This window comes from Ambystoma mexicanum, chromosome 4p, assembly GCF_040938575.1.
Source record: "Ambystoma mexicanum isolate Mex_15411 chromosome 4p, UKY_AmexF1_1, whole genome shotgun sequence".
NCBI lineage: Eukaryota > Metazoa > Chordata > Amphibia > Caudata > Ambystomatidae > Ambystoma > Ambystoma mexicanum.
The window spans coordinates 277,459,948-277,473,887 of NC_090927.1; the positions used below are offsets into that span (position 1 = coordinate 277,459,948).

The following is a 13,940-nucleotide window of genomic DNA, read 5'->3' on the forward strand; positions in this document are numbered from 1 at the left end:
ACGCCTGTACCTCATTAAACAACATTAGTCATGTTAGAGACTCCCACCAAGCTCGTTGCCGTATTAGTGTTACTCTGCTATTTTATTTCACTTAAGGTTGCAGGTCATACGGCAAACCACAAGATTATTCCTCTAACACCTATAGTTGGTTACAGAACTTTTGACAATATGAATATCACTCCTCGTCTAAGTAATAGACCACTACCTCAATCCCACGAAATTAGACCTACGTACTTCCTGCCGCCACTCTACTCTAAACAGGGCAAAGATACTACGGTGAACCATATAACTGAAAATCTACCTAACCCTTTGACCCCCCTACAATGGATTCAGCATTTCGCCACCAGAACTAAAACTACACAACCCTGCCCCATCAGTCTTAGAAATCTTAGGCTAGGATCTAGACTTAAACTCTCCTCACCTACCGTCGCCCTTTGCAACTCATTGTATCCTCCAAAGCCTTGCAAATGGAATACTAAACTTAAACCCAATATAGACTCCTTGTTGCCATCCACCCCCTCATTACAGCCTCGCCACACCAAAGACCCAGAGAAGAATCCCACAATAATCAAAGGCGCCCTTATTAAGGCCAGATCATTAGTTGCCCACGCTATTGATTTTGCCGATCTTATCATGGCTAATCAGCTAGACTTTATAGCCATCACAGAGACCTGGCTTCCCCCAGCAGCAGGTCCCACCCTGTCCTTAGCAATTCCCGAGAACTTCTCCATCCTTAGACAAGATAGAGAAACATCTAGAGTTAGGGGCATTGCCTTCATTGCTAATTCCAACCTGGGTATGAGAACCATACAGCGCCTACCTTTTCATTCTGGTGAACTCCTCTCAGTTAAACTACCTCTATCAGCCTCCCGTACTGTCACTATGCACCTCATATATAGGCCACCTGGCCCCATCTCAACATTCGAGGAAGACATAACTGCTTTACTTAATACTAGCTCCAAACCTGGCTCTCAAATTATATTACTCGGGGACCACAACCTTGGCTTGAATGACCCCAATGACGCCAATGCAACCACCCTTGCTAAAACCATTTCTGAGGCTGGCCTCACCCTCAAGATCAACACACCCACTCATATTAAAGGCTGCACCCTGGATTGGATTGCGGACAAAAATTGCTCGACTTCTATAACTTCCATTGAGCCTTGTGCTTGGACGGATCACCACCTGATCTCCTTTAACATTCAAGATAACCTGAAAAACAACTCAGATACTGCAATGGCCCCCCTAGCCTTAATAAGAAATAAAAGAAACATTACAGTTAATAACCTTCTACCTCTCCTCCATCCCATTACCAATATGGCTAATCCTAACACTGACCCAACAGCGCTAGTTTACCTGTACAACACGGCTCTTAACCAAGCTATTGATACAATCGCACTGCTCAAACTCAGCAAAGGGAAAGCACCTGAATTCATGGTTTACTCCTAGCCTTAAAGCTACACGTAATGAACAAGACATGCTTAAACCCTCTGAAAAAACAACCCTTCAGAGCAGAATAAAAACAATCTTGCTATCCTGGCTGCTAGATACAAAAAGGAAATTCTCCAAACCAAAAAATACTCCTTTAACGTAAGAATTACAAAAGCTAGCTCCAGTACTAGATAACTCTTCTCTATTCTAAGAGAATTAGATGCCCCTGCCACCCCTAATGACACGTGCATCAAAAACAAAACTTGGTGCACTAATATCCAAGACACCCTGTGCAACAAAATATCTATGTTCCAAGATAAAATTGCAGCTAAAAAAATGTTGCTTCTACAGAATGTCCGAAAGGCACATGAAGCCATATCTCAGGAAGCCCCTGATAACCAAACCAAACCGACTAACCAGTTTAAATTTGCACCAGTCCCAATCCATGAAGTTGTTAAGATCATTACTTCACTCAAACCATCTAGATGTCTAGGTGACTCCTGTCCTGCGTCAACATTCAAAGAGGAAGCTAGGGATCTAGCTCCTTTTGTTACTACTTTAATGAACTACTCCTTTGACACGTGCATAGTCCCTACTAATCTTAAAGACGCCTGGGTTCTTCCCCTCTTAAGAAAACCAAACTTAGACCCTACTATTCCCACAAACGATATGCCAATAACAACTGTACCGTTTCTCCTAAAAATATTGGACAAGCCTGCATATCTCCAGAATTAAACCTATCTGGAGACTAACATCTTACTTGGCACCCGGCAATCAGGCTTTAGACTGAGAAACGGCACAGAAACTGCCTCATCAATTAAAAAAATCAAATGGATGAAAGGAAGGATAAAGGGGAATTAGCCATGCTTCTCCTGCTGGACCTATCCGCCGCCTTTGACTTATGTCAACCATTTTATCTCCGCTGCCCACTTCTTGAAAGATGCCACTGCATGGATCCAGTAGTTCCTAGACAACAGATCTATGAGCGTGTTCTCCCCCACTGCGTCAGCAGACCTAGTTCCGGTTACCTGTGGAGTTCCCCAGGGCTCATGCGTCTCCCCCACCATGTATTATATATTCACGAATCCTTTATTCGATATCCTTGATGATCTGGTTGTCTCCTACACAAACTATGCGGATGATACCCAGATTCTCATTCCAATCTCTGGAGACTATAACACTAACGTGGCATTGATTAACAAAATCTATCTGCTCATAAAAACCTGGATGGTCACCATGGCCTATGTCTCAATGACGATAAGATGGAGCTCTTACTCATTGGGTCAACTAATAAACTTAGCAAACTCAACAACCTATACAATTCTTTTATCATTGATGGCCAAATAATTACAGACTCAAAAGAGGTCAAAACCTTAGGCTTCTACTTGGACTCTGCACTGAACCTGAATAAACAAGTGAATGCTACGGCCTCTGCTACTAGCTACACATGTAAACTGATATACTCCTGTAAACCTTTCCTGTCTACAGAGAGCTGCATCACACTAGCTCGAGCCCTTATTTTGTCGTAGCTAGATTATTGCAATGCTCTCTGCAATAGCACCAGTAAATATAATATTAGCAATCTGCAAATCCTCCAAAACAAAGCCTTTAGAACAGCGTTAAGCATCTCAAGAACACAGCACATTTCAAACACCAGGCGTTCCTCGAAATGGCTAGCCATTAAGGACAGAATAAAGCTCAAATCCTTAAACCTCACTTATTAATGCCTCACTAATAAAGCGCCGAAATACTTAGCGGACAAATTCACTTAACACACCTCGGAACGCCCATTCAGAACCGCGCAGACTAACATCCTCAGGATTCCTAAATTCAAACTTAAGAAAGCAGGAGGGAGCAGTTTCACAGTGTTGGCACCCCAATTTTGGAACTCCATGCCTGACACCCTAAGAGCAGCCCCCTCATTTAAAACATTTAGGAAAGATGCTAAGTCATGGCTGTTCTCCCTTGATCACTAAACCGGCCTCTCACACTAGTATGATTTTAAAGCTTGAATAGCACCTGATAGACCTTCCCACTTAGATGATGTCTTAAAGTCACTCATTCCTTTATAACTACCCATCTAAGTGTGGCGCTGCCCCGTGTGGGACGCGGCGGCATGACGTTGCATGCCGCCGCGTGCTGTATAAATAAACAGGGCGTTCCCGGCCGCGGCAGAGCGACCGGGAAGCCCGAACTGAAAGGATGTGTGAGCAGTGTGGTCCTTTCAGGGTGGGGGCTTGCAGGCACGCATGGGGCCAAGGACGAACCCCCAACAGTGGCGACGAATGTCAACGGATGCCCGGGCCTGGCGGTGAAGGCATTCCGGAATTTTTCCCTGAAACGGAACGTTCGGATGTTTCATTTCACGCCGTGGCTGCGGATCGTACACACGGCTGGTGGCCATTTTGTCTCTGAGGCCGTGGAACTTCATCAGGCTCCGGTTTGAAGGGTGAAGGTGATCCAGGTCTAATTTTTTGATATTCTGCTTGCAGGCAGAATAACCTGCACGCCCATGCCTGGTTTGTGAATTTTCATCCAGTTTTGGGACTCCTACGTCGAGTGGAAGCTAGGGGAAGGACTAACATGGCAGGGCCTGTTTAGTCCACTCCACAATTGTAGCTTAATTTTTGAAACATCACCACCCCTGTGGACCACGACAAGGTGGAAACACAGCGTTTTTCTTTGTCCCCTTCATCATCAGGACGCTGTGGTTTCTTCTTTGCCTCCTTCATCATCACGAGGTTGGCTGCAGTGGGTGTCTTCTTCTCCTCCGGTGGTTATGTGGCTGGAAGCTGTCCCAGGTGAGCGAGGGACAGGTCACCACCGCCTCTCCCCCAGGCTGGACTGTTGCTGTGCCTGGAAGAGGGGGGGAGGCTTTTTGTTTGTTGGCATGGTGGTGGTGGGTGGTTGAGTTGCGGCCTTCAGGACACTAGGTGGGGGTGCCTGTGCGCTCAAGCCCATGAGTGACATTGATGATCAGGAGGGTGAGGCCGCCGTAGCTGCACAGTTTCCTCAGGACGGTGGCCAAGCGGCGCAACATCAGCAGGTTTTGCAGCCCCCAGTGTTTCCAGTTGAACAACTAGCGGCGGCTCTACAGCTGCCCCCCCAAGTGGGTGCTCAGGCTCCTGTACCCCAGGTGCTGCCGGTGGCACAGCCAGGTGCTCAGCAAGGACTCCCTGTCATGGCTCAGGCACGAGCCCAGGCTGCCCTGCAGCCCATTCCCGAATTTGATGCATCAGGCCCACCTTCCAGCATGGGGCCCCGGTGGAGGAGGTGGGTTGGCCGCCTGGACATGTATTTCAGGGCTGCTCAGGTGACGGACGACGACAGCATGGTGGCCACTATGCTGTACTCGGCGGGGCCTGCGGTCCAAGAAATCTTTGAGTCACTTACTCCGGTGGACCAATCCTATGATGCCACCAAGGCGGTGCTCCTTGCGCATTTTCTGCCCCTTGCCAACGTGGACTATGAAAGATTTGTCATTCTGTCGGCCAAACAAAAGGACGATGAGACACTGGACACCTTTTATGGTCTCCCTGGGCTGTGCATGGGGGGACGCAGAGGACATGATGCGCACGATGCTGATTCAGGCGTGCTCCTCCGGCAAGCTCAGGAGGCAGGTCCTGAGAGAGCCGGGCATCACTCTGCCCCGCATATTGGAACTGGGCCGATGTCATGAGGTGGCAGAGGCTCGTGCCAGCAAGATGGAGGCGGGGTCCCGTTCAATAAAGTCGGAGGAAGTGTGTGCTGTGTGGCGAGGCGGCCGAGGAATGAGAAGGCCGGGCGGAGGACCCCGGGACAGAGCAGGAAGATCAGGGGAGTCGTGCCAGAAGTATGGCTACGACCTTCCCCACCCGACGTAGTGCCCGGCAGCGGGAATAACATGTGGCAGGTGTGGCCTGCCTGACCATTTCTCTCGGGTGTGCAAGGCGGCCCTGCCCGTGATGGTACCTAGAGGTCCGGCCCAGACATGGACTCCGCGCCAGAGCCGACCACCAAATGTGGCCCAGGTGGAGCAAGGTGAAGAGGAGGCCCAGGTGGTCGAGGCAGATGAGGAAGAGGAAGAGAACATCTTCTTTGTTTCAAGTGTGGAAGTCCTAAAGGGGAAGAGCAGGAGGCAGCCAAGATGTGTGGTGGAGGTTAACCACTCTCCGGTCCCGGTGCTGGTGGACACGGGGGCGTCGGTCAATGTAATGGCCAGGGGACACTATGACGCCCTTGACCCGCCCCCGGACCTGGCTACGCCGAGAGCCCGCATATTCGCTTTTGGAGGACTACAACCAATACCGCTGGACAGTGCCTTCGTGGCAAGTGTGGAGCATGAGGGCTCCCGGATCAGGGCTCGGTTCTATGTGACCCCTGTGAGTAACAACACTCTCCTAAGCTGTGCCGCTGCTGAGGCTCTCGGAATCGTCAGTTTCGAGTACTCGGTGTCCTTGGAAGACATCAATGACCTCCTGGACAAGTATGCTGCCCTCTTCAACGGCATTGGAAAGATGACCGGTGATCCGGTCCGGCTGCACATTGATGACTCTGTACAGCCAATTGCCCTGAAGCACTGCAGGGTGCCGTTCCATCTCAGGGAGCAGGTGGACAAGGAATTAGACAACCTGGTGAGTCTGGACATTATCGAAAAGGTCGAGGGCCCGACGCCCTGGGTGTCTCCCATTGTGGTGGCTAGAAAACCTAAACAACCTGACTCTGTCCGGATTTGTGTGGACATGAGGCTACCCAACAAGGCCATCAAGAGAGAGCGGCATCTCACCCCTACCATCGATGACATTATCGCTGAAGTACAAGGGGCCCGGTTCTTCTCCAAGCTAGACCTTCGAGCAGGATATCATCAGGTTGTCCTCCACCCCGAGTCCCGGTACATAACAACGTTTACCACCCACCGTGGGCTGTACAGGTACAAGAGGTTGAGTTTTGGGGTGTCATCGGCTGCAGAAGTATTTCAGAACATTATACGGGGCGCCCTAGCAGATCTGGAGGGTGTCCTTAATATCAGCGATGATATTCTGGTGTTCGCAAGGACATAGGTGGACCATCTGAGGAGGCTTGGAAAGACCTTTGAGAGGCTGCAGTCACTGGGCCTCACCCTTCATAGGGATAAATGTGAGTTCCTGCGCCCCTCCATCGAATTCTTTGGGTTTGTGTTCAAGGGGGGGGGGGTGTCGCCCGATCCGAGGAAGGTTCAGGACATTAAGAAGGCGAAGCCCCCCGAGTCGGTGTCCGACGTGAGGAGCTTCCTTGGTATGGTGACATACTGCAGGCGCTTCATTCAAAATCTCGCGTGAGGGTCCGAGCCGCTCAGGGCGTTGACGAAAAAGGAGTCGACCTGGCAATGGGGCCCACTTGAGCAGTCGGCTTTTGAGGATATTAAGAGCGCCTTAACAGCAGAGGACACCATGGCATTCTTCGACCCGGCGCTAGTGTCCGAGATCATCATGGATGCCAGTCCGTTTGGCCTGGGGGCTGTACTGACTCAGGTGGACCGGGACGAGAGCGTCCGCCCAGTGGCATACACCAGCAAGGCGCTCTCGGAGACGGAACAACGATACTCCCAGATCGAGCGGGAGGCGCTGGCGGTCCTCTGGGGTTGCAGACATTTTCGACTCTATGTCCTGGGGCGTCCAGTGACCGTGGTAACAGACCACAAGCCATTGCTTCTCATTCTGGCTGGGTCATCCTCGAAGCCCCCGGCGAGGATTGAGAGGTGGATGCTTGGATGCTTGCCTTGCTTGAGTATGGAGTTACCCTGGTGTATCGGCCCCGGGCCAATAACGCAGCAGACTACCTCTCCCGGCATCCTGGAGTGCGCAGGGGAGAGGAGTACGACACCTGTGCGGAGGAGGCCGACGACCATGTTCGAATGGTGGTGGAGGGGGCCACGCCAAATGCGATGCCCCTGTCGGACCTGGAGGCAGCTGCGGCCGAGGATGAGTGCTTTCAGATCCTAAAGCACTCAATGCAGCAAGGCTCCTGGAAATCCATCTTGGAGGCCCTGGCGGGGCGGACCCAGGAGGCGAGGACAGGGCTCGAGCAATTGTGGAAGGTCAAGGAGGAGCTGACCTTCTCAGAATCGGGTCTCCTACTCCGAGGTGATCGCATAGTGGTTCCCCAATCCAAGATAACGGAGCTCATCACGTTGGCCCACCATGGACATCAGGGCGCCGCCAAGACCAAGGCTAGGCTGCGGCTGAAGGTCTGGTTCCCGGAACTGGAGAGAAGGGTGGATGACTTTCTGGCGGCCTGTGTGTGGCTAAGATACATAAACAATAGGTGTATCCTACCCTTTGTTAGACTAAGTCCAAGTTTCAATGGTTGTTGAGGGAGCAAGTACTCGACTATTTCTTTGCGAGGGTGCTAAAGATCTTATCAAACCACTAGTGCTAGTATTTGTCCACTTTCTAGTGAGGATGATAAGGTTGGAGGGAGAAAGAAAACCAAAACAATAATGTGTTAGCCACTAATCGTTAGCAGGTTGGAGACAGTAAATCAAAAACTCCATTTGGAGAAATAATTTAGTCCAAAACATTCATGCATTTTCTACAAAGTTGTATTAATATTTTCAATGTGCATAAGATACATTCTGTGCATTACATAGATTCAGAAACAGACACAATCATTTAACTTCATGATTCTTTAGCTACAGGAAAGTAAGTGGGAAAATTGTAGACATTTTTGAAACATATTCAACAACATGACAAACTGAAATTAAAATGTCAACAAAAGTTCTTCTACATATGATAAAGGAAAACATTTTTCAGAGGAAAGAGGAAACTAAAAAAGTTGTTGCCCCTAAGTGTGAGGGAAGTGCTTTTGTTTTTTTATATCAAGTTCATTCCCTTTGAGACAGTTCCTTTTGTCTTGATCTAAGTTCAGGGCTTCAATGTTGCCCTATCAACGGGTCTCTATGTGGTAAAAGAATTCTTTGCCAACGTGATGCTTGGCAAGCTTCTCAAGCAGTTCACGTTTCGGCGGTCTTTTCAGTGTGCACCTACATCCGCCTTCATCAGGGCATGTTAGTTCAAGACCCTGTGATTGCATACAAAACACAAAAGAAGAAAGAAAAGGAGAAAAGAAAAGCTTTTTTTAAAAACAAGGAGAGGTTGTAATTGTCCCTCACTTAACCAGTCAGAAAGCATTTTCTGACGTAGTATTGTAGTTTGTGTACCTCTGCTCAATCGGCTGGAGATTTGCCTGCCGTGGCGTTTATCCTAAGGTCTGGGTTCGAGTGTGGTCCGGAAGGTTGAGACACCCCTTCTCCTACTGTGGGGTTGCTGCTGTGCCATGTAGTGGCACTTAACGGCTGGACAACGTTGTCCGAGTTCTCTTCTTAGGTCCTGGTCTGTATATAGAGTCCTGTATGGTACCAGGAAGGAAGCAGGACACAGAAGAGCAAGAAAGAAAGAGAAGAAAAGAGGGATGTATATTACTGCCTCGTGGTAAGCTGGTGAGCAAATGGGTGAAAGCCACCAGTATAGGCAAACATCTTTTCCTACCTGCACCGTGGTCGTGTATGGAGCCTGGGTGGAAAGGTAGGCTGGGAGAACAGGAGAGGTGTAGCTGGGACAGTGCCCTCTAGTACTTGGAGTCGAGTAGACCAGATTTTATCCCTTGGAGGCTGCGTGGATGCCGGAGTGAAATTTCACGTGTGAATCGGCCTATAGGGAAACAAAATGAACCCATGTATGTATTGGCTGAGAGAGAGCGCGCGTGGTGCAGTGGCACGGTACACAGCCTATGTGCAGAGGGGGTCTGTTCCAGCGCGGCCGGCTGTTACATGATTCGCCTGGAGCACTAGGGTAGGACAAGGGAACAAAACTTCGTGCGCGAGCCCCGTGAACATATCCCATGTATTGGGTATGTGGATCGCATCATGGGGGCCGCATGTGGGCACTTACTTCTGGGCTTGTTTGGTCTGCACAGAGAATGTGCGCGGGATCGGCAGACTCGTGGCTTTCTCTGTCTCCCGGAGTCGCACTGTGCAGCGCGGCGTTCGTTGCTATGGTAAAGGAAGCCGAGCTCCCGATTGGAGCCCGGGAGCAGAGGGGCCCGGATTACAAAAACACTACTGACACTGCTGGGAAATGTAGTCTAAAGTCCGGACATGTGCCTTGATGAGCGGAGCTGGGTGGATTAAACGTGCCCTGATGTCTGGAAAGGTGCTGTTACAAGTGATTTGAAATAGTGGTACGCGGTGGGTGAAAACTGCCCTGGATACCGCTTCTGTAGTGGCTGAAGGGCGAGCCAAAACATTCCCGAAAAGGAGTTAATTCATCCTGTAAATAGAGAATGGAGTGAGAGAAGGGTGCTGGGTGTTGCATTGTTGTGAAGGTGATAGATGATGCATAAGCCTACTGTATACTCCACTTGTTGATAAAGGCTGAAATCTGGCCTAACAGTTACAGCTACATGGTGTATTTGTCCTGTAGGTGGGAGCATGAGTGATGCCACCTACGTATAGTGTGAAGGCTTCGATCTGGTGGGTGAAGTGTATGGCTCGGCTCCTGTGTATGACACGGGGGGTGTTCGCAAAGGTGTGTGCGGAGTACACAGAGCCTGTATGTAAATTTTATGATCTGAGGATCAGGCTCCCCTCATCACAGGCAAGGTGCTTAATGTGTGACCGGATGGAAGGCTTCGTTTAGTCCCTGATGGTACGTATCTAAATGATGTATCCATCGTGATTCCTTGTACAGTAGACTGTTCTGGAGGTTAGAGCCTCCTTTTACTCTTTCTAAGACCCACCATTTGATATCATTGGGGGTATGTCTTGCCTCCAAGAAATGTGGTACTAATGGTGCTTGCAAAGTCTTGCACCTGATCTTGGATCTATCCTCGGAAATCCTCAGGTGAACTGATCTCATAGTCTGCCCGACATATTTCAGACCGCAAGGGCACTCAATGCAATGTGTGGTGTGTGGTGCCAGGCGACGTCTCCCGTGCATTGAGAGCCGGTCATCGAGGCGATGCCCCGGGGGACCCGGCCCTGGGAGGTCGTCCATGCGGACTTTGGGTCGACGTCTGTAGGCACCCATTTTCTCGTAATCGTTGATGAGTACTCACGATACCCGGAGGTGGAGTTTGTGGAGTCGGTGGCCTTCGAGCACGTGGTTGTGGCCGCGGAGAAGGTGTTTGCGGCCCATGGCTTCCCCATCACTCTGTGCTCGGACAATGGGTCGCCGTTCCAAAGTGAGTGGTTCTCGGAGTTCCTGGAGAGCTGCGGGATTCAGCACAGGAAGATATCCCCACTGTGGCCCCGAGCAAATGGTGACGCTGAAAGACTGATGCAGACACTCAATAAGACCTTCAGGATTGCCCATGGACAAGGGCAGCCACTTCAACGAGCCCTCTACCAGTTCCTGCGAGTGTACCGCACTACCCACATGTCCCCACGGGGGTGGCCCCGGCGGAGGCTCTGTTCAGGTGATGTCCCGGGGGCCTACTGCCCGAGGTCCGGGAGAAGGAGCCGGGAGTAATTGACAACCAGCAGGTCGAGGCCGACAGGCGGGTCAGGATTGACCAGGAGAACGTGCGAAGGGGTCTTCGCCCCCAGCGGCTGGAACCTGGAGATGAGGTGCTCATTCGAAATCGACACCCCCATGGGAAGCTCTCGCTCCCCTATGAGCCGGAGCCCTTTGACGTGGTAGCCGTAAAGGGGTCCATGGTGACGGCCTCGGATGGAAAATCTGCCGTCACCCGAAACGTCAGTTTCTTTAAGAAGCTGGGTGATCCACGAACTGAACCACCACTGGACCCGGATGTAGCGGAGGTGCCGGAGGACGCTGGAGGTCCCTTGGACACACCGCATTCCCCTGTCCGGGGTACTGCTGCGGAAGGACTTCCTGTGCCGGAGGTAAGCGGGAGGTACCCCCAGAGGGCTGGGCGAGGGAAACCTGCTTACCTCAGCGAATACGTGCTGGGACATGTGGACAGTACGCCTGACTAAAGGGGACCCGGGTGGCTGACATTAAAGGGGTATGGGCGTAAAATGTTGATGTTATTGTGTTGTGTGGTTTGTAGTGTTTAGTAATAAAAGCAGTTGTGTTTCCTCCCGAAAAAGGAGGAGTGTGGCGCTGCCCCGTGTGGAACGCGCACGCGGCGGCGTGACGTTGCACGCCGCTGCATGCTGTATAAATAAACTGGGCGTTCCCGGCCGCGGCAGAGCGACCGGGAAGCCCGAACTGAAAGAACGTGTGAGCAATGTGGTCCTTTCAGGATGGGGGCTTGCGGGCACGCATGCAGCCAAGGACGAAACCCCAACACTAAGGTCACTGCTATGTATATTCAGTCTGCTGTAAAAACCTTGTGAACATCCTGTAATTTTCTATGTCTACTTTTATAACCTGTGATGTTAACCATTGCCACTGCCTATGATTTATGACGTAACTTTTACCTATGGTACAATTGCTCTCCTGGGTAGAGCAATTGCAACCTGTAACTTGTTATGCGCCCAGATACCTCAGGGTTTGGAGCGCCATATAAATGAATGAACAAACAAACAAACAAACAAACAAACAAACAAACAAGGCAAAGGGTTACACTATACACGTTTGTCTGTGTAACCATTGTGACTGATTCATCTATGAGTGGAGTTGTAGTACACGTGCGGTTATAGTGCATAGAAGCCTTAGTTCCCACTTGATACTAATTCAGGCCAGAATAGGATCTAATCAGAATTTCACTTAATAATGGCACAACACTAATGTAGTTGTGTGAGCACTCCCAGAGCTAGTCATGATTTTTGGTGGCTTCAATTAAAACATGTGAACAGGACATGAATACAAAACCAAAAACAATAGCGTTGAAAGGAGCGCCTGTTTCTGGAAATCATGGCTTAGGGCAGTGCATGGCAAGTCACACACTGTAAACACTTAGCGCTGCCAATAGATGGTGACACAGCAGACCAGAGGAAGTCTTTCCGGTTCTCCAGCTCAAGATCATTATTGTTTTCTGTTTTTTTATTTAAATGTACTTATTTTGCAGAAACAGCAAGCTTATGGAAGGTGCAGACAGAAATTCAGGAGGCTATTTCGGGTGAAGGCACAAGATCAGTGCCGTATTAAACCCTGTGGAGGCCCCTAGGCAATCGAGCTGTCGGGGTCCCCCCCGCAAATTATCTCCTAACACATTTTTAATTTAACTGCACCCCTTTATTTTGATCCGTTGTCACAGGGCCCCTAAAAGGACTGGGACCCATAGGCCAGTGACTGCTTGGCCTAATGGTTAACCTGGCACTGCACAAGACCAACAACTGGCTAATGGGAGGCTGGAGCAGTAGACGGGCGTCCCTGCTGCGCAAGACCCTCCTCGTGCTGGGAGGACGGGGCAGTAGACGGGCATCCTTGCTGCGCAAGACCCTCCTCGTGCTGTGGCAGGTTTTGCTGCAGACAGTAATGCTGCACTTGAGGCAGGACTTCAGAGAGGGATGCATTTTTGATTTGCGCTTATGGCAAGTGAACCCTCTGCTTTTCAGGGCCTGACAAGTTTACTAGCAGTCAGCAATGTTGTTGTGGGACTACCACCAGAGCGGCTAGGAACCCAAAGTTGTGTTAGCCTTTGCAAATTAACCAGGGATCGAAATCTCATAGATCCTGTGTTGCAACAGGGGCAAATTGCGACAAAATAGAAAAGGAGTATGTGAGGTTCACTTTTTGTGTGAAACAGGAAGTCCCAGCTAATTTTGAAGGCGTGTCTCTGACGTGCATAACCCGTCCATTGCCACTATGATAGGGACATCCGTTTTGCATAGGCAAATTGGGTGTTGATGGAGGTACAACCCCCCGCCCCATTCTACTTTCCCGTAGATATGCATATTTGCAAACTGCACACTTGCTGTGCAAACTGATCACGTGAATTTTGAATGCCACCTGTTGTCATTTGTTTTGTGAGTTAGGAGCAGTTCGCCTGGGCACTCTTTGCGACCATAGTTCCATTTGCCGCCACCCAACATGTTTTGCGAATAGGCCTCTTTCATTTGTAGTCAACTTTTTATTTTCATTTAATTAAATTCATGACGTCCTTCGAAGGGTGATGAGGAGGGTGGGCTTAAAGAAGGTAGACTTTGATGCCATTGTCTTAGCTATCTATAGGACATACCTGGCCCTCTTGTGGGGGCTCCTGCGGTGTGTGTGTTTTGTCTGGTAATGTGGTGAAGGGAGTCTAGCTGGTTTTTTGGATGATTTGTGCTTTATCTTTGGGAAGATCCAGAGATATGTATATAGCATCTAATAATATAAGGTCAATTGTTACAGTTTTAATTTGACAAGTCATGTCATGTATGCTTTTCTTTCGTTCAGTGACTGTTAAGTAGAATATCCTGTATCACCAGCCTATCATTTGGGGATTAGGGCAGCATGCTAGGACCAATACTGTATGAATCCTCCTGCCGTCCTGTCTTACTTTCGTTTGTGTGTTCATGTTCTTAATAGCTAGTTGTTTTTCGTTGTTGTTTCATTTTTCTCCCCTTTGGGAAATCATTACCAGACCATGTTTTGTCACAG

The 13,940-nt window shown here is 49.7% G+C and overlaps 1 protein-coding gene across 1 annotated transcript in view; it reads left to right on the forward strand.

Annotated features, from left to right (window-relative positions):
- Positions 1-13,940, forward strand: part of LOC138452820 (meprin A subunit alpha-like) — a 142,639-nt gene that overhangs the window by 8,018 nt on the left and 120,681 nt on the right. The gene's annotated exons all lie outside the window — the stretch shown is intronic.